The following is a 26,790-nucleotide window of genomic DNA, read 5'->3' as shown; positions in this document are numbered from 1 at the left end:
TGCAGGGTGAGTATGCCATTTTCATTAACATAATAGCTCTGAGAAGGCTGTGTAACAGTCTACTATTTGTCTTCGACTGAGCTTTATTTCAATCACACAGACAGGACAACACAGTGAAAATATTTGATCGACGTGGACACAAGTGGACTGAAATCAACCTTCCAGGGTAAGTGTGAAAAAATCACTCAGATTCCAGTTTCGTGTCATCTAACAGTTTTAGCTAATTACCACTGAATGTTCAGGTTTTCTTAATAACTTCCTTTCTCCTCTTTCTCTGTAAGGCGCTGTGTGGGGATGGACTGGGATAAGGATGGGACATTCTGGCAGTGATAGCTGCAAAATCCAGCTCCATCTTTCTCTGGGATGCCAGCGTCAGTAAAACATCCCAGATAGACAGCGGTATGAGGTAGGACCATTTCAGAGGGAGAAAATAAAACCCGATCATTCTAGTACAGTTAATTGTACTGGCTGAATAAGTGATGCAAGTGTTAGTCATTGTATAATTTCACTGCAAATATGTGTTTTTTCCCCCTGTTTTAACAAAACACTAACTTTGAATAAGTAAAGCTAAATGTTTTGTGTTCTAATTGTTGATGGTTTCAAACAGAGATCAGATGTCTTTCGTCTTGTGGTCAAAGACTAGCCCGCTGTTGGCAGTCGGAACAGTCAAAGGAAACCTGTTGATCTACAATCAGCAGACCTCACGCAAGATCCCTGTGCTGGGTAACACACGACACAACTGTATATATAATCTTGGATGGTTTAATGGTCTTTAGTCTGTTCTGTAATATTGATTCTCTGCCTCCTTCTCTCCACACTTGATAGGCAAACATAGCAAGAAGATTACGTGTGGCTGTTGGAGCTCCCAGAATCTGCTGGCTCTGGGGAGTGACGACAACACACTGAGCATCAGCAATCATGAGGGAGACACCATCAGACAGGTAGTCAAATACAGTAGTGTGCAAAAATCTTGGTCCAACCCTCATGTCTAGTATTTTTTAATGTTCTTTAACAATAGTTTTCCAGTTTTTCTGAAGGTCTTTCAGAGTTTTTCTTTAGACATTTGCTGCTTTTTCACTCATTTTCACTTCAGTCTGTGTTTTGTTTGTTAAGCCTTTTGATCAAGGGATCATTCAAGCATAAAGAAGGCTAACTCAAGTGTGAACCAGTGTTGATTCTTACATAACAGACAGCTTAGCAAGCAGGCAATTTTAAGTTGTATCTTTAGGCATTTTGTTACTAAAACCTGTCACAAAACCACATAATTTCTTTGGTTGAATCTGTGAAAAATGCCAAACATAACAGTGTGACAGGCATAATGTAATTGTACATAATGCACAGTAATACATAATAGTATTTTTGCACTAACAAGGTGATTCCCAAAGAAATATTAGCAGACCTGTTTGTTAAAGCCACATCAGAAATGGATTCAATGGAAGGGTGGATGTTAAGTAGCTATTCAGGAAACAGGGAGAAAAGGCTGTGGTACGTCAAATTAATCTGAACTGGACTAAAAATCAGTCACAGCAGGTCTTATGGACTGAGTGTACTTTCTGATCTTTTGCTAGACAACGGTTCGGGGTAAGCCTGCTGAAATGTACTTCTCGGTGATGAAGACAGATGAAAGCTCAGCTCAAGGAGAGAGCACAGTGAGTCTGTTTTTGCTAGTTTCAAATTGAACCTGTACTGGAGATACATTTTAAGGTCTGTTGAACATAACAGCTTATCTGGGATTTGCAGAGAATTTTAAATCAATTTTTCTCATGAAGGTTATAAAAGGTTTAGGATGTCTGAAATGTGTCATGGAAAAAGTGCACGTTATTCCACCCTTCAGGTGAGTGTTCTGTGGACAAGAAGATACTGATGCTTTTCAACATCAACGACCCGGGAAACCAAATAGAGCTAGCTTTCGAGCGCCACTATGGAAACATTGTGTCCTACCGCTGGTATTGCATCTGTTCACACACACAACAAGCTTTGGTACTTAATCACACTTGAGTTATTAGCAGTAAAACGTGTTCTCTCACCATCTTTGTCGGACTGTGTAGGTATGGTGATGGGTATATACTCATTGGTTTCTCCCATGGATACTTTGTGGTCATCTCCACACACATCAGGGAGATGGGATATGAGCTCTATCGGGCTCACAACCATAAAGACTGTCTCAACAGCATAGCCATCTCCACAGCAGTGAACAAGTGTGCGTCTTGTGGGGACAACAGGTAAGCAGAGGTGCTCAGCAAAACACCGCCACGCTTCAGAATTTCATGTGATGTAAAAAAAAAGTGTACTTGTTGTTGTTTTTTGGCCACACAAAAATCTGGAGAGACAGGGAATGAGCTGTGTCACACTTATAGCTTTAAAGATGGACTCAACAGTGTGGCCATCTCACCAGCATCAAGCGAGGATGCACACAGGCTTTCAATAAAGCAGCTGGACTGCCATTTCAGTTTTGTTTATGTTTTTATCATTTGTAAATGGGAAAAATCTGACCCTGTGCTTCTGCTTCAGCATAATAATCCACGAGCTGTCAGATCGTAAGATATCAGCAGAATAATTCAGCTGCATGATGAGAATAAAGGTGAGGCTGTTGTTTTTGTTTTGTTTTGTTTTGTTTTGGGGGATTCTAGTTTTTCTAAAAGGCCATCTTACATTCTTCAATCACTGTGGATCCCGGTGTGTCTCCTCCTACAGGTCTGGATCAGCTGAGCTGGACAGATGACGGCCAGCTGTTGGCACTTTCCACACAGAGAGGGACGCTCCATGTCTTCCTGACAAAGCTGCCCATTCTTGGCGACAGCTATGGCACCCGGCTGGCCTACCTCACCTCCTTGCTGGAGGTCACTGTCTGCAACCAGGTGGACGAAGTAAGGACACACACACACGCATTCTCTTATAATTATTATCAGTTATTATTCTGAAAAAACAAAAAACAGCAGAGATAGGAGAGTACTTTTTGAGGTGGCTTACTGCTGGCAACAAGATGAAAAATAAAACAAGAAAATCAGCAAAAAACAAAATCAAACAACTTGGACTAAAAACCACGTTTTGTTAATAGAGTCGAGGGATTACCGGACTCATGCTCATACAGGCTCACAGCAGCCCTTAAACAGAGGAAGGATTTCTTTAAAAGTGTAATATGTAAAATGAGAATCTGTTGCTGTGTTTTCAGGAGAGTCCAGTAACGATAGAAGTGGAAGTAGAGCCCACATTCATTGCAGTGGGACCATGCCATGTGGCTGTGGGGATGAACAACAGAGCCTGGTTTTACGCACTGGCAGATCAGGAACCAGGTGTGTATATATGCGTGTTTGTGTGTCCACTGAGTCAGGTTTCCAAGAGTGAATCTCTGCCCTTCTACGTCCCTGAAATGTGTCTGTGTGTCTCAGGTTTTAATAAGCTGAAGGACATCGAGTATTTGGGGACAATAGCCAGCATGTGTCTTAACTCTGACTATGCAGCAGCGCTGTTTGAGGGGAAAGTCCAGCTCCATGTGGTGAGCCATCTGGTGACTGATCACCAAGCAGGTTTCATTGTTTATTGTTTATCTCATGAATAAACTACAGGCCTCCGTATATGTGTTGTGTTTTTAGATTGAAGGCAAAGATCAGGACGAGAAGAAGCAGATGAAGCTTTTTCCAGGCGATGACAGAAAAGGCCGCATCCTTTGCCACGCCCTCACTGCCAATATCCTCTACTATGGCACTGATGTGAGTGTGATCAGAGAAAAAATCGCCTTTGTACAAAATCTACATATCATAGTTATATGAGGGGACATCAGTATAACACTGTCAGTTATTAAATATATTTTTTTTATCTTTAGTTTAATCGTGTTTTTCTTGTCAGTCATATTTGTCCTGTTTTCACAAACACTCCTTTCACCCTCTGTGTTTTGTTTTGTTTCTTTGGTTTTTTGTCACTTGCTAACGTCACTTGAATTTTTGTTTTTCCCAGTCTGGAAGTGTGGTGTCTGTCCCGGTGGAGGACTGTGAGGCATTGAGCAGTTACAGCCATTCAGTTGGTGTGAGGAAAGTGTTCCCTGACGTTATTGGCACTCGAGTTGTGTTCATCGATAACCAAAACAGCGGCTTCCTGCTCTCCCCTGCAAACGTTAGTGCATTTTAAAGTATGAATATTTACCTAAATAAAAAAGATATAAAGTACCTGAGCATATTGTAGTGTAACTTTATAATAAGATAACTCAAGCAATCAAGATGTGATTGAAGTGGAGTCTTTCAGCATTCATTCGGGGTCATTTACCCAAAAGAATTTGCAATAAATTCTTTAGAATTACAGTAACGTGTGTGTGTGTGTGTGTGTGTGTGTGTGTGTGTAATGCAGGCAACAGAGTCCTGCTTTGAGCTCCCCAACTTTTCACCCACCATCACAGGAGTGCTCTGGGACAACTGGCATGCAGGCAGAGGGTGTTTGTAGCCTATGATGATGACCAAGTCTACACCTATGCCCTGCATGAAACCACCATCTATGGTAGGGGGATGGCACCACATCACGGGGCAGTAATAAGAAGGTCACATCAGTGCCCACATGCATTCAAATGTACTACAGGTGATATTTTTAAGCGTATTTCCTCTCTCTGTGACTCTGCTCAGGCCCACAGGTGGTGTTAGTAGGGAGCACCACGCTCCCCTTTTCCCAGAAGCCTCTGGTCTTTGACAACGGTGAGCTGACCTGTCAAACGGCAAGCGGTAGAATCAGCAAAGTGGAGTTGAGCACACACTCATTCCTGAAGCACACGGCGACAAACTCCTCGACAGAGCTCAGCAGGCAGCTCGCCCAGGCTGTCATGCTCAAAAGGTCAGCGATGCTGGAAACACTGAACCGGGTGTGCTCCAGTCATCTTTTTGAAAAGCGCTATATAAATCCAATCCATCATTATTATTATTATTATTATTATCTGGAGCACTCATCCCTTTTCACTGATTTACTTTTCTTACCCACTTTTACATTTTCACTCAAATTTAACAGTTTGCTAACTTACAGAATTGCAATTTTAAGGCAGCCGATGACGACTTTGATGGAGGCGAGAAGAACCGTAAAGGACTTATAAATAACATAATCTTCCTGTCCAGGTTCAACGAAGCCTTGGCTCTGTGCAAGTCTGCAGGCACTAATGCAGACTGGGCAGAGTTGGGCAAAGCCTGCTTGGTCCACATGGAGGTTGAGCTGGCCATCCAGGTGTACCGCATGAGTGGCAATGTCGGCATGGTGCGGTCTCTGCAGAGAATCCAGGTATGCACACGTTTTCCTGATTAGACATAGGGCGTTTCTCAATATGCGTACTTGTGCGTACTTGCGTTCTCGTGTACTCGTGATACGTCATCAGTCGGAGACCAAGTACTGTTCCAATTCGAAGTACGCATCAAGCCGAGAACGCAAAAAGTCCCGGATGTGTTCTCGCTCTGCCCGTTTTATCGAGCATGCATCGGTGTGGACTTGGTACAGCTAAATATCCCAGAATGCATTTCGTCCAAAACTCAACAGCGGACTCCCGGCACATCGTTTTCACCCCCCCCCCGCTTGCGGTCTTCTCACTACTCAGGTTAAACAAACCCCAGCAGCTGTCTATAGTATTGAGTGTCCACTAAAATAAAAATAAAAGCTTCTAACATCTCACCTGCTTGTTTTTATTAAGGTATGTACACGTATGTACATGTACACTATTTTTATTATTAGAGGTTTCACTACTGAGGTTAAAAATGATACATAAGTCACTTAGATCACTTCTAAATGTTAATGTTTGGTTTATTTCAGTGTTTTATTTGTTCCTGAGTAAACCGGTTTGGCTGTGATTAAAGTTAAGCTTCATAACATGTTACTCACAGTTAAATTAAGAGGGGACGGCAGTAAAAACTCGGGACCTGTGACATCATCACGTACGCAGGTGTTCCAATTGTACATATCGCGAGTCCGTGCTCGCGTTCTCGGCGAGTACGTACTCACCGAGAACGCGAGTACGTACTCGCGTACTTGAGAATTGAGAAACGGCCATAGTCTCACCGAAAGTCCTCGATTCTAATGTGTTTTCATAAAATGATTTTAGCATTCGATTTTTAATATGTTATGTGGGTATGTGTTTATTTTACATTTGTTTCTGTGTTTTAATCACGCTCACATGCCTCTGTATGTTTGGTTGTGTTGATTAATTTATGATGCCATCAACCTGGCAGGGACTACAGATGTAAATTAGCCTGTATGGCTAAATCTGGCATATTTACTTGATAAAGTTATGTTCTCATCTTAATTAATATGCATTCTCCCTTTTGAATAAACATAATTTGTGTGTCACAGATTCTTCCTGACAGACATCGCCCCTGTGTGTTCTAATTTTAGACTGGTCCACTCAATCTCTCTCATTTTCTCTTAGTATTTATGTCATTCTCTCTTTCCAGGGTACAGAGGAAATGAATTTACTGGCAGGACATTTGGCCATGTTTCTGGAGGACTACGACCGGGCCCAAGACCTTTATCTGTCCTCAAGTTCCCCAGTCGCTGCTCTGGAGGTGTGTTTGCGTCTGTGTAAACATTTAAGAGAATGAAACTCCTTTCATTTTTTTATGCTGTCACGTGCAGTAAAATGTTAAGCTGTTCATTACAATCATGACATTTCACCTATAGTCTTATCTCCTGCTCACCTTCTCCCTGTATTTACAAAGAGGTCACTTGAAGGCAGGATGGAGGGTTTGCTGTACATATAGCTCAAGTTACAGATTACAGATTATGTTCTTTCTATTTGTTCAATTCAATTCAATTCAATTCAATTTTATTTATATAGCGCCAAATCACAACAAAAGTCGCCTCAAGGCGCTTTATATTGTACAGTAGATAGCACAATAATAAATACAGAGAAAAACCCAACAATCATATGACCCCCTATGAGCAAGCACTTTGGCGACAGTGGGAAGGAAAAACTCCCTTTTAACAGGAAGAAACCTCCGGCAGAACCAGGCTCAGGGAGGGGCGGCCATCTGCTGCGACCGGTTGTTGCAGGTGGCAGTTGGAGTTTGTAGTCAGAGGTGAAGGAAATAAAGCAGTTTTGTGTTTGTACCCATCTTTCTCATTTTCCCCCTCTCTGCGCAGTTCCAGGAGCACGATGAGGCGTGCCAGGCAGGTATGGCCAGGATGTATGTCAGGAGAGGAGCCGCTCTGGCTAACCAGCACAGGAGCAGATTCTCAAGAAGGAATGTGGGGCCATACTGGAGAGCATGAAGGTAGAGTCAGCCCCACATTTTTGGCAGACATTTCCACCTGAAAAAAAAAGCATCCCTAAATTTAGTCAGTTACAGCTTGAAAACCATGTGACCAAAATGAAAAACCTCAGGCTCTACAGATAAGGGACATCTGTGGGAATTTAAAAATATAATAATCCCTGTCCTTATTGCGAGTCCAGGGGAGATTTGACAAACTGGAGCAAAAATTGAGTGTGAGTAACAGCCTTGTTGGAGTGAGTCTCAGCTGCGTCTCTACCAGTTTTATAAGCCGTAGTATACACAACATATGCTGTGTATATTTTAGTCAAAATCTGTCTTGCTTTGTTTGTCAGACTTTGAAAAATGGGGACGGCTGCATTTACAGATCAGAGGTGGTGTGTCTTGTTCATATCTTCATCTGTGTGTGTTTTTTCTTTATCACAGCAATACTCTGAAGCTGCTCAGCACTATGAAGAAGGACAGTATTATGACAAAGCAGTCTCTGCCTACATTCGCTGCAAAAACTGGTGAGGCAAATATGAACACACCTTGACAAACACATCCAATCAGCACGTTTCTCATCATCTTGGTTGGATTTCACTTTATTTTGCTTCTTTCTCAGGACAAAGGTGGAAGAGCTGCTTCCAAACATCTCTTCTCCCGAGATTCACTTGCAGCATGCAAAGGCCAAGGAGGCGGAGGGCAAGTAGGTTGTTAGTTTGTGTACCTGTGTGCTGTGATGTGTGGGTCGCTGAAAGGGAACCTGACATCCTCAGAACTGTGCGCACAGATACAAGGATGCGGCACGAGCCTACGAGAGCGCGAAGGACTGGGACAGTGTGATCCGCGTGCTGCTGGACCACCTGAACAAACCAGAAGAAGCTGTTCGCATCGCCAGAGAGATGCAGAGCATCGGTGGAGCAAAGATGGTTGCCAGGTGGGATTTTACTGACCTGAAAATCCAACAAATAACTCACTTTTTTTACATTTACTGTAAAAGGGACAGCTTTAACAAATTACAGGCACTGAGTGTACAAAAACATTGGCAGTACCGTGTTATTTTATTAGTGACCTCTTGAGATTGAAGTTTACATAACTGGTGGCTGATACATTCACAAAGCTGCAACCAATGTCTATTGTTACTATAGATATAGAGAATTGAATGTCTTTTAGGCCTGTAAATGTTATTAACAGGTGATGGATGACCGTTAGAAGGATCACAGTAGAAGCTGGGAATAGCTGTGGTTCAGTGTACTTGATGTTTAAAGACTTTAAGGATTCATTTCTGTTAGGATTGGTGGTCATTCATTTTCTGTCAGCTCTGTTTGTTTCTGCTTGGTGATTTATTTATTTATTTTCCATTTGTCTGTTTGTGTGCACCCAGGTTCTTTCTACAGTCTAACGACTATGGCTCAGCCATCCGCATCCTGGTTTCGTCCGATTGCCACGACGAAGCCTTCCAGCTGGCGCAGCAGCACGGAAAAATGGAGGTCTACGCAGACATCATCGGTCAGCCTGTTTCTGGAAATCTGAACTGTTTCCCTTTTGCTGTGTTTGCTTGAGGCCTGAGCTGTTTTCTCTTTGTGTCATTCTGTTTAATTATGTGTAGTTTTCACTGTTGTTTCATGGCTGGTGGGTTTTGTGTTCATCAGGCTCTGAGGCAACACAGGAGAACTATCAGTGTATCGCTCTCTACTTTGAGGGAGAAAAGAAACACCTGGAGGCTGGCAAGTTCTTTCAGAAGTGTGGACAGTACAGCAGAGTAAGAGCAATGAATTCACTCATCAGTCATGTTTAGTTTTATGACGTCTGTTATTCAAACGGCTCTTTTCTTTCTGGACAACTGTCAGGCGCTGAAGAACTTCTTGTTGTGCCCTAACACCGAAGACAACCTGGCGATCGAGATGGCGATTGAGACGGTGAGAGCTGTGAGCTAAAGTGTGTGTGTGTGTGTGTGTGAGAGATATTTGTTTTATTGAAGTGTGTGTATTTCAGGTTGGCCAGGCCAAGGACAGCTCTTTGACCAATCAGCTGATAAAAGGCCGCATCCTTTGCCACGCCCTCACTGCCGATTTCCTCCACTATGGCACTGATGTGAGTGTGATCAGAGAAAAAGAATCGCCTTTGTACAAAATCTACATGTCATAGTTATATGAGGGGACATCAGTATAACACTGTCAGTTATTAAATATATATTTTTTATCTTTAGTTTAATTGTGTTTTTCTTGTCAGTCATATTTGTCCTGTTTTCACAAACACTCCTTTCACCCTCAGTGTTTTGTTTCGTTTCTTTATTTTTTTTTTCACTTGCTAACATCACTTGAATTTTTGTTTTTCTCAGTCTGGAAGTGTGGTGTGTGTCCTGGTTGAGGACTGGGAGACCGTGAGCAGTTACAGCCATTCAGTTGGTGTGAGGAAAGTGTTCCCTGACGTTATTGGCACTCGAGTTGTGTTCATCGATAACCAAAACAGCGGCTTCCTGCTCTCCCCTGCAAACGTTAGTGCATTTTTAAAAGTATGAATATTTACCTAAATAAAAAAAGATATAAAGTACCTGAGCATATTGTAGTGTAACTTTATAATAAGATAACTCAAGCAATCAAGATGTGATTGAAGTGGAGTCTTTCAGCATTCATTCGGGGTCATTTACCCAAAAGAATTTGCAATAAATTCTTTAGAATTACAGTAACGTGTGTGTGTGTGTGTGTGTGTGTGTGTGTGTGTGTGTTCAATGCAGGCAACAGAGTCTTGCTTTGAGCTCCCCAACTTTTCACCCACCATCACAGGAGTGCTCTGGGACAACTGGCATGCAGGCAGAGGGGTGTTTGTAGCCTATGATGATGACCAAGTCTACACCTATGCCCTGCATGAAACCACCATCTATGGTAGGGGGATGGCACCACATCACGGGGCAGTAATAAGAAGGTCACATCAGTGCCCACATGCATTCAAATGTACTACAGGTGATGTTTTTAAGCATATTTCCTCTCTCTGTGACTCTGCTCAGGCCCACAGGTGGTGTTAGTAGGGAGCACCGCGCTCCCCTTTTCCCAGAAGCCTCTGCTCTTTGACAATGGTGAGCTGACCTGTCAAATGTCGTGCGGTAAAAACAGCAAAGTGGAGTTGAGCACACACTCATTCCTGAAGCACACGGCGACAGACTCCTCGACAGAGCTCAGCAGGCAGCTCGCCCAGGCTGTCATGCTCAAAAGGTCAGCGATGCTGGAAACACTGAACCGGGTGTGCTCCAGTCATCTTTTTGAAAAGCGCTATATAAATCCAATCCATCATTATTATTATTATTATTATTATCTGGAGCACTCATCCCTTTTCACTGATTTACTTTTCTTACCCACTTTTACATTTTCACTCAAATTTAACAGTTTGCTAACTTACAGAATTGCAATTTTAAGGCAGCCGATGACGACTTTGATGGAGGCGAGAAGAACCGTAAAGGACTTATAAATAACATAATCTTCCTGTCCAGGTTCAACGAAGCCTTGGCTCTGTGCAAGTCTGCAGGCACTAATGCAGACTGGGCAGAGTTGGGCAAAGCCTGCTTGGTCCACATGGAGGTTGAGCTGGCCATCCAGGTGTACCGCATGAGTGGCAATGTCGGCATGGTGCGGTCTCTGCAGAGAATCCAGGTATGCACACGTTTTCCTGATTAGACATAGGGCGTTTCTCAATATGCGTACTTGTGCGTACTTGCGTTCTCGTGTACTCGTGATACGTCATCAGTCGGAGACCAAGTACTGTTCCAATTCGAAGTACGCATCAAGCCGAGAACGCAAAAAAGTCCCGGATGTGTTCTCGCTCCGCCCGTTTTATCGAGCATGCATCGGTGTGGACTTGGTACAGCTAAATATCCCAGAATGCATTTCGTCCAAAACTCAACAGCGGACTCCCGGCACATCGTTTTCACCCCCCCCCCGCTTGCGGTCTTCTCACTACTCAGGTTAAACAAACCCCAGCAGCTGTCTATAGTATTGAGTGTCCACTAAAATAAAAATAAAAGCTTTCTAACATCTCACCTGCTTGTTTTTATTAAGGTATGTACACGTATGTACATGTACACTATTTTTATTATTAGAGGTTTCACTACTGAGGTTAAAAATGATACATAAGTCACTTAGATCACTTCTAAATGTTAATGTTTGGTTTATTTCAGTGTTTTATTTGTTCCTGAGTAAACCGGTTTGGCTGTGATTAAAGTTAAGCTTCATAACATGTTACTCACAGTTAAATTAAGAGGGGACGGCAGTAAAAACTCGGGACCTGTGACATCATCACGTACGCAGGTGTTCCAATTGTACATATCGCGAGTCCGTGCTCGCGTTCTCGGCGGGTACGTACTCCCCTGCGTTCTCGGCGAGTACGTACTCACCGAGAACGCGAGTACGTACTCGCGTACTTGAGAATTAAGAAACGGCCATAGTCTCACCGAAAGTCCTCGATTCTAATGTGTTTTCATAAAATGATTTTAGCATTCGATTTTTAATATGTTATGTGGGTATGTGTTTATTTTACATTTGTTTCTGTGTTTTAATCACGCTCACATGCCTCTGTATGTTTGGTTGTGTTGATTAATTTATGATGCCATCAACCTGGCAGGGACTACAGATGTAAATTAGCCTGTATGGCTAAATCTGGCATATTTACTTGATAAAGTTATGTTCTCATCTTAATTAATATGCATTCTCCCTTTTGAATAAACATAATTTGTGTGTCACAGATTCTTACTGACAGACATCGCCCCTGTGTGTTCTAATTTTAGACTGGTCCACTCAGTCTCTCTCATTTTCTCTTAGTATTTATGTCATTCTCTCTTTCCAGGGTACAGAGGAAATGAATTTACTGGCAGGACATTTGGCCATGTTTCTGGAGGACTACGACCGGGCCCAAGACCTTTATCTGTCCTCAAGTTCCCCAGTCGCTGCTCTGGAGGTGTGTTTGCGTCTGTGTAAACATTTAAGAGAATGAAAACTCCTTTCATTTTTTTATGCTGTCACGTGCAGTAAAATGTTAAGCTGTTCATTACAATCATGACATTTCACTGCATGCAGAACATCTGTAACGATAACATTGTTCATGTAGTATTGTGTGTGTGTCTTTGTGTGTATTAGATGAGAAGAGACTTGCTGCACTGGGACAGTGCTCTCATGTTAGCCAAGAGGCTAGCAGAAGATCAGATTCCCTTTATATCCAAAGAATATGCTGTTCATCTAGAATTTGTGTAAGTGTTTACACACATTGCACAGGTTTAGTACTGACCTGATTTGTCTAGACTCTCAGTAAATTTCTCTCTCTGTGTGTTTGTAGTGGAGATTATGTTAATGCGTTGGCACACTATGAAAAAGGCATGACTCACAACAGCAAAGTAAGCACAATCTCATGTTGACAATTCTGTTTTTCCTTGTAAGTAATGTTTGTGACTTAGTGTTAGTTTTTTTTTTTATGTTTCATAGCGGAAAATGTCACCTATAGTCATATCTCCTGCTCACCTTCTCCCTGTATTTACAAAGAGGTCACTTGAAGGCAGGATGGAGGGTTTGCTGTACATATAGCTCAAGTTACAGATTACAGATTATGTTCTTTCTATTTGTTGCAGGTGGCAGTTGGAGTTTGTAGTCAGAGGTGAAGGAAATAAAGCAGTTTTGTGTTTGTACCCATCTTTCTCATTTTCCCCCTCTCTGCGCAGTTCCAGGAGCACGATGCGGCGTGCCAGGCAGGTATGGCCAGGATGTATGTCAGGAGAGGAGCCGCTCTGGCTAACCAGCACCCGAGCAGAGATCTCAAGAAGGAATGTGGGGCCATACTGGAGAGCATGAAGGTAGAGTCAGCCCCACATTTTTGGCAGACATTTCCACCTGAAAAAAAAAGCATCCCTAAATTTAGTCAGTTACAGCTTGAAAACCATGTGACCAAAATGAAAAACCTCAGGCTCTACAGATAAGGGACATCTGTGGGAATTTAAAAATATAATAATCCCTGTCCTTATTGCGAGTCCAGGGGAGATTTGACAAACTGGAGCAAAAATTGAGTGTGAGTAACAGCCTTGTTGGAGTGAGTCTCAGCTGCGTCTCTACCAGTTTTATAAGCCGTAGTATACACAACATATGCTGTGTATATTTTAGTCAAAATCTGTCTTGCTTTGTTTGTCAGACTTTGAAAAATGGGGACGACTGCATTTACAGATCAGAGGTGGTGTGTCTTGTTCATATCTTCATCTGTGTGTGTTTTTTCTTTATCACAGCAATACTCTGAAGCTGCTCAGCTCTATGAAGAAGGACAGTATTATGACAAAGCAGTCTCTGCCTACATTTGCTGCAAAAACTGGTGAGGCAAATATGAACACACCTTGACAAACACATCCAATCAGCACGTTTCTCATCATCTTGGTTGGATTTCACTTTATTTTGCTTCTTTCTCAGGACGAAGGTGGAAGAGCTGCTTCCAAACATCTCTTCTCCCGAGATTCACTTGCAGTATGCAAAGGCCAAGAGGAGGCGGAGGGCAAGTAGGTTGTTAGTTTGTGTACTTTAAGGATTCATTCCTGTTAGGATTGGTGGTCATTCATTTTCTGTCAGCTCTGTTTGTTTCTGCTTGGTGATTTATTTATTTATTTTCCATTTGTCTGTTTGTGTGCACCCAGGTTCTTTCTACAGTCTAACGACTATGGCTCAGCCATCCGCATCCTGGTTTCGTCCGATTGCCACGACGAAGCCTTCCAGCTGGCGCAGCAGCACGGAAAAATGGAGGTCTACGCAGACATCATCGGTCAGCCTGTTTCTGGAAATCTGAACTGTTTCCCCCTTTTGCTGTGTTTGCTTGAGGCCTGAGCTGATTTCTCTTTGTGTCATTCTGTTTAATTATGCGTAGTTTTCACTGTTGTTTCATGGCTGGTGGGTTTTGTGTTCATCAGGCTCTGAGGCGACACAGGAGAACTATCAGTGTATCGCTCTCTACTTTGAGGGAGAAAAGAAACACCTGGAGGCTGGCAAGTTCTTTCAGAAGTGTGGACAGTACAGCAGAGTAAGAGCAATGAATTCACTCATCAGTCATGTTTAGTTTTATGACGTCTGTTATTCAAACGGCTCTTTTCTTTCTGGACAACTGTCAGGCGCTGAAGAACTTCTTGTTGTGCCCTAACACCGAAGACAACCTGGCGATCGAGATGGCGATTGAGATGGTGAGAGCTGTGAGCTAAAGAGTGAGTGAGTGTGTGTGCGTGCGTGTGTGTGTGTGTGTGTGTGCGTGCGTGCGTGCATGTGTGTGTGAGACATTTGTTTTATTGAAGTGTGTGTATTTCAGGTTGGCCAGGCCAAGGACAGCTCTTTGACCAATCAGCTGGTAGATTACCTGATGGGGGAAAGTGACGGCATGCCCAAGGTAACTGCATCACCAGAGCCTTTTGTTTCAGGTTGAACTCAGCAAGCATATTCTGATTATTAACTTATTGTTCTGCAGGATCTTTACTGCCTTTTTCTCCCTGTGAATATATTTTTTGTAGCGTCGTGAGTTTTGGTGTAATATTAAAAAGGACCCAGAATATTTAGACTTTCTTCACAAATGTTCTGTTTCAAGAGGTAATGGGACAGCAGATCTGTGATTAGAGAGCAACCGGGAGTTTGTTTGACAGATTGTCTGTAGTAGGCATTACTTTGAAGGACTGAAGAAGATTTTCGGTACTGCTGAGGCTTTCCTGTTTTAAACCGTGTTTCTGAGACATTGTTTATCTGGAGAAAACTAGAAAAACTGCAGTCTGCCTGTAAATTGTGCCTCAGTTTTCTTAGTCAGTTTAAACTCTACGCACTTGAGGCAGTTTTCTTATGCCTGATGGTTAAAATGGGTGAGTCTCTGCTTTTTAGTTTAGTTTAGCTTTGCAAGATTTTTATGTGTCAATATCTCTTGCTTTAAATTATCCACTGTCCATTTCCTAAACCATGTATCAAGTTTATTGGGAGTGACCAGGATGGACTAGATTAGAAATGATATTCTGTAAATTAGTGTATCAGAGAGTTAGAGACAAGGCTGAGACGGTTTGGATATGTGCAGAGGAGGAACAGTGGATATACCAGACAAAGGATGTTGAAAATGGAGCTTCCAGGCAGGAGAAAATGACAGAGACCACAGAAGATGGCTCATGGATGTCGTGAATGGGGATATGCGGAGGGTTGGTGTGGCAGATGATTGCGTTAGGGACTGGGTGAGAGGGACAGAGATGATCTGCTGTGATGACTTGTATAGGGAGCAGCTGAAAGAAGAATATGAAGAAGAAGAAGAAGTGGGTCCCAGGGGAGTTAGAGGTGTCCCAGCTGTCACAGGAAGCCTCTGATAGATGGGTCACCAGTCTGGCACACAACTTAAACCAGATAGTTGAGATGAATTCTGCAGCTGTTACTGTTTTATGCTGAGAGAGCCCTGTGAAATTTAAGAGGGAAACTTTTTAAATCTATTACTTCATGTTTCTCTTTTCCTCCCAGGATGCAAAGTACCTGTCCCAGCTGTATACGGCCCTGCAGCAGTACAGGGAGGCAGATCGCACTGCCATCATTATCGCCAGAGAAGAGCAGAGTCAAAATCCTGGGTCTTTTGACCCAGCGTTTTGAGTTTTAGTTTATTTTGATGTTCATGATATGTTTAAGTTCTTTAGGTTATCTAAGTTCACTTGCTTATTAGTTTCCCCTTGTGTTTTCAACCCCTGTTAAGTCTCCCTTGCCCTTCATGTGTTTCATGTCTGTTTTCAAGTTCATGTAGTCATGTCTGCGTTTCATTACGTTTCCTATTTTATTTTGTAAGAGGTCCTGTGCTCTGTGTTTTGTTTTACTCTTTCCCTGTGGCGTTGTTGTGTTCATGTTGTGTCTACTGTGCCTTTCTGTCCCATGTTTCAGGTCCCTATGTTCTCTCCTCAGTTGCTGTTAAGTTTACATGTCTAGAGTTTAGTAGGTGTGCTTCCTGTTTTACTGAGAAGGTCCGTGTCTGATGTCAGTGATTCTAGTTTTGCTTCCCTTGTCTCGTCCAGCCTGATTACTCCCAGCTGTGCTCTCCTTCTGTCTCATTCCCTCGTTATCCCTCAGTGTATTTAAGCCCTGTGTTCCTTGTTGTCAGTGTCGTAGTCTTCCTCGTGGCTGTGTTTCCCTGTGTGTCAGTTTATCCATGCCCCAGTTTAGTTTTGTTATGTTTTTTGTGTCGTTCTGCAATAAAGCAGTTTTTTTGAGTTTAATTCCTGCATGTTGAGTTTTGCATTTGGGTCCTTTTCCTGCCTACACACAGCCGAAACATGACAGAAGACGTGGCATCGTTCTAATCCCATATGGGAGCAGCCAGGCACTTACTGACTAACACTGCAAAACAGAATTGTTAAAGTATTCATTTTAATTTCAATTCAGGTTAGATTTTTTTTGTGCGCAACGCAGATTTTCTGTGCGCAGAGACCATGCCAGCAGTGCGCAATTGCGCACGTGCGCAGCTTAGAGGGAACATTGCATGCTACTATCCCATCCAGACAATACCTTTCAGGGAAAATCTTGCACATTTCAGCAGGATTCCTAAACCTCACACTGCATCTATTACAGCAGCACGGCTTCATAATGGAAGTCTGGGAGCTAACCTGACTTGTAGTCCAGACCTTTCACTAACTGAAAACATTTGATACATCACGAAAAAAAAAAAAATGCCACGAAGAACATCCAGGACTTTTGAGCAGCTTGAATCCTCTATCAGACAAGATTAGGACAACATTCCTCTCACAGGAATCCAGCAGTCAGTCTCCTCCGTTTCCAGATGTTGTTAGAAGAAGACAGCATCCTACACAGTGGGAATCATGGCCCTTTCCAAACTTTTTTTAATGTGTTGTTCAAAATGAAGAAATACTTTTCTAAAAAGGATACATCTGATATGTCTTATATGTAATCTATTGTGATTAAAATATGGGTTTATGACATTTGCAAATCATTCCAATCTGTTTTTATTTACATTTGCTTACACAGCGTCCCTACTGTTGTTATCTGGATTTGTACATTTGACCGTATCTGGCAGATACAGTCAATCACAATGTTGGTGATTGACTGTGAAGAAGGAACTCGTGTTTAGCTTTGTTCTTTTCTTGTCTTGTTTGTCTCACTGATTCTTAGCTATTCCCAGACTCTTCGCCTCTATCTGGCGGGGGGGTCTCTCTTTCTGGCCGTTTCTCTCCCAGCTTGACGTCCTCATCTCTCTCTTTTAATCTATAATCTATGATGGATGCTATAAACATGTGTCAAGGATGAACACTGTGGAGCACAGTGGGTTAGCATAACATAACCCACTGCTTGTGTGGAAGCTAATGAAGGTAAAATGCTGTGATGACCATGAAGCTACAGACACAGGACTCAAAAGCACAACTTAGAGAGATAGAATTAAAAGTTAAAAAACAAACAAACTGTTGGAGTGAATTGTTAATGTTTGTCATTTCTATGCTTGCCAACTCTGATGAAAGGGATTCCACTGTCCTTCCCCCCAGATTCTCGAGGTTCTGGTTGGGGGGGGGGGGGGCTGTAATGTTTTATTGCAGATACATCCTATCTGGAAGATCTGCTTCTTTTGATGTAAGCTTCCTGCGTTTACGACCCTTTGGTCAGCAGGAGGTACCACACACACACACACACACACTCCTACTTACATATAGAAGTTCACACATATACATACAAAGCCTTAGAACCATGTGGGCGTTGCTTTGCTGTGTTTTGTGTGAACTGTCTCTCAATAAAAGGCAGCGAGAGGAGGCCATCGTGGGGGTCATTCGTGATGAGCTAAGATACCAACGAGGCCTCCCTTGCGCAAGTAATCGATCGAACGCTGTTGCCTTGTTTTTCTTTCATGGGAATAAGTCCTGGATACAGCGGGGTCTGAGTTTAGACCCAACACAAACCACTCTTCACTTTAGCAAAAAAGTTTGGTAATCTCTCAGCTGCTGACAGGGACCAGGCCATGGCAGTTCAGGGAAACTTGGAAGTCAAATTCCCTAAAAATGTACACTGGGAACTAGAGGCTGGAGCACACAAGTCTGGCACAGAAAGAGAGGTACAGCCATATTAAATAAACTCTGGGAATGGCACAATGAGGCACAGATGACACTCATGATGGTGGAGCTGACACAACACTGAAGTGCCTGAACCACGTGTATTAAAATAAAATAGGAAAGCATGATGAATGACAGGGAAATAGAAAACATGACCCAAGGTGCAAGGCGAGACATCGTGTGTGTGTATCTGGCGTAAACAAGGTTAAACCTGAGGTGCTGTTGGACTGCCAGCCTGTCGTATTATCACCATATGGCAAAGCTCTCATCAGCCGTGCCATCTGGCTGCTGGAGTACTCTGCCGCTCTGCTCATCAGCCAGGCCTTCCTTTCGGTTACAGCTGAAATTAAAAGTGCAGCTTCCTGAGAATATATCACTTTCCCTCAGAAAACCATATTTTGTGGTCCTAAATGAAGTTATATTTCAAAAGTGAAACTGCAGATAATTAATCATAGAAATTAGTTTTATGTGTTTATTTCTTTATTTCTGTGATGTAAGATTGTGTGGTTACATTTATAACAGAGCAATAATTTGTTTTAAAGTTAAACTTTCTTTGATGTAGAAATAAATGAACAAATAAATAAATAAAAAGCACCACTTAGTCACTGTACTTTTCATTAATCACAGTATTCTCTTATCCCAAAACAGGGGACATGCAGTATAGTTGAAATTTTGCAGACTAGTTGTTTGGTTGCTGAAAAACTGAGTGAGACTGCTCTTTGTGTGGCTGAAAGGAGAATTCAAAGAAAGATTAGGTTAGAGCATTGATGAACTAATGGTAGCACACACCAGAAGGTCAAGTAGGAGTATGATGCAACAGAGAGCATGCAGCTGTTAGAACTAATAATCGATCAAAACCTTCTTAGATGCAACATAAGCACCGAATTTCCCACAATTCCTGCCCTGTTTTGATTTGTGGAAAACTGAATATTTTGACCATCACTATAAGCAAAGCTGAGTTTGCTTCATGCATATATTGCTTGAAGATTGTCCACCAGATTGGATGTGATATGACATATGTCCTCTATGGAAAAATATGTCCTCCAAACTGGTTGGCAAGTGGTTCCTTGGGTTCCTGACAGTTGCTGGTGAAATCAGATGCAAAGAGGTTGCTGTGCAAAAAAACATCCTTACAGTTGCTTTGGCCATTAACAGGTTTCCATGGATGCCTGTAGTTTGCATGGAAGACACAGACTTGTCTGCAAACACTCTACCTTCAAAGTAAAAGTGTGCCTCAATAGTGCAGCAATGGCTCAACTTTTACTTTGAAGGCTAACAATTTCGGTTTTCTAGCTGTGTTGCATTTTCCACAGTTTCACTGTAACTAGGAGAATACATGTCAACTAGTCAGATTCTTTCATGCATACTACAAGTGACACGTAGCAGTCTGTTAGCAACCAAAGCAAGGTGTTTGCAGGTAGGAAATATATGTTTTGCTTTAGTGCACAGTAGCTGCCAGGGGGGGTCACTGACTGTCACTAGGCCTGAGAGATGGGGCTTTATTAAACTTACCCTACAGTGGCACATGTTCAAAATGACAGACAAGTCAACATCATATGATTAGTGATCACATGACAACAAAACCTGAATACAGTACATGCTGTACCATTCAGTTCACGTTTCACGATTGTCAAACTTCCTGCATCATCCATTTACTTAACCATAATCAAAAGCATTTCCAGAGAAGACATAATTCAACTGCATTTTAGTGTTATATTCATGTTTGGAAAAGGGACCTTTCATTTACTATACACAACATTATTCTTCAGCATTTGCTTAGAAAGCCTAAATTTGTTGTTTCCAACTCCAGGCCTCTCTCTGCTTCTTTACATCCCCTCACTCTAGTCTCACCCTCCCTTTTCTGCATTCTTGAAATAAAAAGCAGAATATTGTCCAATTCCCATTAGTTATGACTGGGTGGAAGCAGTTTATTTCCCTGGTGGTATTGTCTAGTATATGTCAGCTGGAAAGAGGCGTCATCTGCAAAAGCTGTCAGTCTGACATCAGCTCCCTGAGTGACGCCTGTCACATCCCTGCTAGACTCAGTCCGATAGTCAGCAAAGTGCTCAAAGAACTTTGGGTGGCTGGGAACGACAGTAAACACAGGATTGTTGTTGTAATGGTGCAGAGATTATATTGAGCTAAGTTGCGATTATCCTAAAAATCGTACTTTGCCTCAGTCACAGCACTGACACTGCACACTCTCTTTATTCCCCTGCCTCTCTGTCAATCCCTACCCTATCTTTTTTTTTTTTGCTATAGAAAAAAATCTTCATGTTTATTTATCAAAGCCTTTTTCATATGTGATCCAAACTCTGCCTCTGCTAGTTCTTTTTTCAGATTGAATTATTTACCTTTAACAATTGCTTGGTATTCATCTTTTTTCTTCTTCCTCCCTCTGAATCTCCAAGGAGCTACAGACTCTACAGACAGTGTAATTTAGATCAATAGCTTGGAGCATCCACCCTGAGCCACAGCATGCTCCTCCACAGTCAGCTGTTGGAAGACAAGAGAAGATCAAACTAACAGAGCAGAGATAATAGCAGAAGGTTTAGATGCATTATCTAAACACTGAAGAATGTGAGAGACTCTGAAGCTCTTCACAGTTATCGCTCCCTTTTGCCGGCCTGATCCTGTCAGTCCCGGTCCTCTCTTTAACGGTGATTCATGTCACTTCACCAGAACAGCAAGCTGGCTGAGACAGAGAGGTGGCTAACGGCAGCTAACACTGTGAACATGGTAAATGCACAGCTTATAAGGGTGCAAGTGTTTTCATTAATTAGTGAGCAACATCCATTAGCATAAGTACACGTCTGAATGGAAACACAAAGACAGGAATAACAGACAGACCAATAGACAGTGACCAAGGAGACAGACAGTCAAACAAACACATGCAGTGAGACACTTAGACCCTCTCTGTGTGCCTGTGGCTGTCCAAGCAGTTGGAATAAATTGACTGGCTCATTAAGATTTATGTCCGCTATCCAAAACCATCTCATTTCCTCTATGCTTTACATTTATCAAAATGTCAGTTTGCTGTAATGTAGCCTGCTGCTTCATAATTCACTTCAATTCTGAACTGCCATTGGAAAGCTGTAATACACAGCAGTAAATGCGCTGAGGGCTCCAGTGCCTGTTGGACAAATAGTGTTAAGTATCACTGATGAAATTAGGATGGCATCAGAGATCCATGCAGGGCAGGCTGCATGTTAAGTGAAAGGCTTTCTTGTCTCCGTATTCTCAGCAGTGAGGACATGCTGTGTTCACTGTCTGGTTTCTGGCATACTAAATGGAATATTTCAGGGTTTACAGTAGCACGACTTTGCCACAATCAGCATTTTGCTCAGTGTACAGAGCAGCAAAAGCTACAACTAGATCTTCCCCCCAGGCATCTGAACAGCGCCGCTGAAATGAGATGAATGTCTTTGGACAAAGTGTGCCAGTTGGCAGAGAAAATAGAAGACAATGAACTGCGGTGATTGCTGTTGCATTTGCTTACTCAATTCCACTTTGTCTACAGCGATTTACTCGTGTTGTATGCTGCCTCCTAAGAGTTCCAGAGGAGCCAGGAAATGAAAAGAAACCTCTTACTGCACTCCCCTGCTCTATGATGGGTTAGTAACTACTGAATTTTTCGGTGCGGTAAAAATAAAGAATATATCTTTAAAATAGAATTTAAAACAATTACAAAACCCTCATAGTTCATTGTTTAAAGGCAAATGTAAAAATGTAAATGACTGCCCTCTTGTTTGCCTTTGAAGACACTGGGAAGTGAAAGAGAGATTTGTGGCAGAAAAAAGTGAGAACAAATGGAGGACTCTTTCTAAATGCTAACTGACTGTAGATGGTAAATATTGCTGTAACTTCTTGCCTTTCACACTTACTATAGGACTGATTTGGTTCATTGAAATTTATGGTCAGCTAAAATGAATGTTTCCAAAGAAGATGTACTTTGTCTAGAGAGTAATTCAAGAAAGCATAGCAAAGGAATAGCATGCCAACTATGATTATCTACTACTCTGTATCTACGAGGGACTATCTAGCACTTTGATCTTGATGTTGTTTCCAGAGTTTTCATGTTTTCTGTTATTTTTAGGTGTGAATGTGCGAGTGAATGTGAGCGTGAATGGTTGTCTGTCCCTGTGTGTTGGCCCTGCGACAGACTGGCGACCTGTCCAGGGTGTACCCCGCCTCTCGCCCTATGACAGCTGGGATAGGCTCCAGCGCCCCCCGCGACCCTGGAAAGGATAAGCGGAAGCGAATGGATTCTGTTATTTTTAGTAAGTTTAAAAAAAAACCCAATTAAAAACATTTATGATCCCCTCAGGATCTTAGTGATCTCTTAATTGAGGTTTCTTGTAAACAAATGCAAGTTGCTGCCACATTTTATCATAGAGTTTTACCTATAGACTGTACATTAAAAATGGACAGCCACTTTGACATCATCTATTGTTTTTTAAGATTAGAGTTAGCATTTTGGCAGTTATAAAGTGATATAAAGTGATTGTTTTATTTGTTTGTTTGTTTTTTGTCTTTTGCTTTTGTAATTTGTTTCCCACTTTTATAAGCTAGCTTGATTAGTACATTTGATCCTTAATTCTCTCTGACAGCAAATGGGACGCTAATTTGGGCTACTGAAAAAGATACTGTATTTACTGGAAAAACTGAAGTATTTTAGTAAAACGTCTTGATGCATTCTCAATCATCCAGGTAAGTAAATCTTCAAAAGTTCATTCTGTTCATCTAGACGTAGCATTTTCAGTGGGAGAAACATTTCGTCACTCATCCAAGTTACTGAAGAAGTCACTTGGATGAGTGACGAAACGTTTCTCCCACTGAAAATGCTACGTCCAGATGAACAGAATCATATTTTGGTAAAAATAATGGTAAATGGCCTGTATTTGTATAGCGCTTTACTAGTCTCTAAGGACCCCAAAGTGCTTTACACAACCTGTCATCCACCCATTCACACACACATTCACACACTGGTGATGGCAAGCTACGTTGTAGCCACAGCCACCCTGGGGTGCACTGACAGAGGTGGGGCTGCCGGACACTGGTGCCACTGGGCCCTCTGACCACCACCAGTAGGCAACGGGTGAAGTGTCTTGCCCAAGGACACAACGACCGAGACTGTCCAAGCTGGGGCTCGAACCGGCAACCTTCCGATTACAAGGCGAACTCCCAACTCTTGAGCCACGATCGCCCCAAATGACGCCCGAATGACACAAATTGTCATTCAAAACAGCCACAGCCATTAATTAATAATAATATAACCATATTATATAACCCTCATATAAATGAGTGGGTAATAACCTATAAAAATGTATCCCATCTTGTTTTCAAGACAAGAAAACAAGAGAAAAGAACAGACCCAAAACAAGTTGTACCTTGATATAACCAAGGCCGTTTATGCAATGAATGGGCCTTTTAACATGGGAGTCTTAGGGAACGGTCTTCCTTTTGGAGCCAGCACCAACCTGCCGTTTGATGGATTGTAGTCTCTTTTTTTCTTTTGATAAAACTTTAAAACTTCAGAGCCATTAAAATAGCTTTTTAATTACTAAACTACTCAATTCATTTTGGATTTTTCATTAATAGCATGGAAGGTACTGCATCTGCAATTTTGCAACCTTGTGTAGGATAATGATAATTAAATTAATCTTGAATCTTTTTCAAAGCCATTGATCTGTGAAATGGTTTGACACCATTGGTAAGACTATGTGTCCTACCATCCTCATACACAAGGATGCAAATACATGAAATAAACAAATCTGAAACCCACTCATAGTCAAATTCTTGCCATGGATGTCTTGCTCCTTTCCCTTTGCATGGTAAGAAATTCCTTGTTGTAACTGTGACTAAAACTAAGAATTGGTTTTAAGAAAGTGTGTTAACTTTGCAGTGAAGTTGTATTTTAAATGCTGGCACCACGTGATGATACAATCCTGAAATAATTATAACAGTGTATCTTGTGATAAGACTTGTCACTGTCATCCTTCATAAACAGATTTAGAGCTTGAGTGAAGAGGCATAATGGAATAGCAGACAGAAAATGATCTGGCAGTATTGCCTTGGGGACCTGTCTGGGGCAGTAGGCTCCTGCATAGTAGAGTGTTCAGTGCAAAGCCATCAGCTTAAACACAAGAACATTCAATATTTGTGCATTCAGTCAGGTTAAATTAGGCTGTTATTGTAGTGTTACATAGCTTTGTTCCTTCGGATTGATTAGTTAAGGCAATGGCATGTTACGGTTCTCTTAAATTGAACCTTCTTTCTCTCAGCTTCCTAATAAACTTGCAGGCAAGGAGAAGGGGAATAAGGGAATCAAGACTGACAGAGAGTGAGAAAGAGATTCATTAATGGAAGTGAAGTGTTTCTATTATTGTTTTCTCTTAAACTACTTGCTTATCGTCAGCATAAGTACTGGAAGCAAGAGGGAGACAAGCTTCTGTCGATGGAACTAGGCTAGCTGTTTCCCATGTTCCTATCTCCGTGCTAAACTAAGCTAAGGTAGTTATCTCCTGATGAAAGCTCCATTGTTGAAGCCCCTGAAAAGTTGGTTTCAAACTGGAAGTAAATTTGGATACTATTTAACATTAATCACGATCTCAGTTAAACTTAAGAGAATTATGTAGCCACTTATTTGCTTAGAATTAAATACACAGCTAATGTGTTTCATCAGGACTGTTTGTGTAATCACAAACTATATGTAAAAGATAGAGACACTGATCACTTATTGGTTTGTGAATTTTAATACTGTTTTCCTCAATTTAGCCATTTTAGTCAGCCCTGCATTTTTTAGGAGGTAGGGATCACCATATTTGGAGAAGCTGGAATGCTTACTCATCAGCTAACATTAACTAGCTTCATTAGCAAGGTGCCTCTTTAGACTACAGTATGAGCAAAACACACAGGTTATACTAGCATAATCAAACTGAATCACAATATATTTAACCATAGCACTGTAGCACGAGATAGCTAACAGCCTGTGTGTACTTTTAATCCACTTTTGGTTCTTATAAAAAATACTGATGAGATTTATTTATATAAATTTACTTTATTTCTTTGCTTGTTTCCATTGCAAAATTGAGCATTTTGGCACAGGAAGTAGGAACTAGCTTTGCGGAACTAGCCTCAAGTTTCCTCTACCCTACCTGCAGTTTTTGTGACTTCTATGTTAGATTTATTTTTCAGATTTTAATTTTCATTTGATTGTCAGTAGTGGGAGAATAATACAGAAAAAACTGTCATTGCACCTTTGATTCATAGCTTGAGCACAGTACTAAAAACAATTTAGGATTAGTCTAATATATCTGTGAAATGTAGCCAGTATAGAAAAAAATAAAGTCACTGATGCAAACTTTGAATGCATCGTGCTTCCTTGTTGAAACCTGAAACTGGTACCCACAGTTTGATATATTCGGCAAGTTGATCACTGACAGTTATTTTAGATTGGAGAAACTAGTTGGTTTATGATAGTAGTGGTTAAACGCCTCAAACTGATTTGGGGAGAAGTCTGCAGATTTTTTGTAAGGTTTCTTCTTTCTAACTCCCAGCCACCAATTTTCCAGCATTTACCAGCCTTTTACGTAGCACTCCCTCAGACCCCTAAACACACAATGAGGAGTTGGAACTCTGTAATTTGAACTGTCTTTCTATCTTGAAGAAAATACCTTTCATAATTAATGGCTTGGTGTATATCTCTCCTTCTGTCAGAAAGAGAACCTCGTTTCCTTCCCAACACATTGGGGGACGTAGAGATGGATCCACCTATTAGACCTGCTGGTGAGGTCTTTCATTAATTATGTCCTGCTATCATTTTGTAGCATCATCATTTATTGAGCTCTGTCCTCCTCCCTCTCAGCATACAGAAATGTGCTCTATAATGAAAGAGGGTGACCTCAGTGACCTGCTTCCTGTTTTGAAACAGAGATTAAAAAATATCCCACTGATGCAGCAATCTTTCCGTGGCACTTTTTGTTTTGATAGATCGAACACAATCCCTTTCTATGGGTGATTTTGCTGGGAAAAAGCACTGACTATTTTCTACACGGATGTTTGTCCTTGTTAAAAATGTTTTATGGATGTTCATCTTGAAGTGCTTTGGAGGTAATAAACTTCAGGGAAAAAAAATCAAAGATCCTCAGCAGGAGATGCACATAATGGGATTTCTGCATTGGCCGGGGGACGTTGCTCTTCTCTGAAATGTACCATGGCACCGACATGACAACTTTTCTCCCGCTCCTCTCTCCCTCTGTGTTGCAGGTGTGAGTTCATCCTCTGGTGGTCAGCTTCTCGTTTCCCTGGGCAGTCTGCTTGATGACCAGCACTGGCACCATGTAAAGCTGGAGCGGCTTAGCACTCACCTAAACCTGACCGTGGATAAAAATACACAGCGGGTTCAAATACCGGCTGATCTCAGCCACTGGCACATTCACATGGTGAGAGGAAACACACACACACACACACAAACACACACACACACATTTTAAAGCAAACGTGTCAAAAGCGCATCCA

General features: G+C 41.8%; 1 long non-coding RNA gene and 1 pseudogene across 1 annotated transcript; both read left to right on the top strand.

Annotated features, from left to right (window-relative positions):
* Nucleotides 1–17,710, top strand: LOC109195123 (WD repeat-containing protein 19-like; annotated as a pseudogene).
* A 6,879-nt stretch (nucleotides 17,711–24,589) lies between these two features.
* On the top strand, nucleotides 24,590–26,628 carry LOC112842663 (uncharacterized). Its single transcript, XR_003214578.1, has 3 exons — nucleotides 24,590–24,783; nucleotides 25,990–26,058; nucleotides 26,539–26,628. It is a non-coding gene; the product is annotated as an uncharacterized LOC112842663 (long non-coding RNA).
* The last annotated feature ends 162 nt before the right edge of the window (nucleotides 26,629–26,790 follow it).

Source organism: Oreochromis niloticus, linkage group LG17 (assembly GCF_001858045.2).
Source record: "Oreochromis niloticus isolate F11D_XX linkage group LG17, O_niloticus_UMD_NMBU, whole genome shotgun sequence".
In the NCBI taxonomy this organism is placed as follows: domain Eukaryota; kingdom Metazoa; phylum Chordata; class Actinopteri; order Cichliformes; family Cichlidae; genus Oreochromis; species Oreochromis niloticus.
The sequence above is the reverse complement of the archived record's forward strand: the minus strand, read 5'-3'. Positions and strand labels throughout refer to the sequence as shown.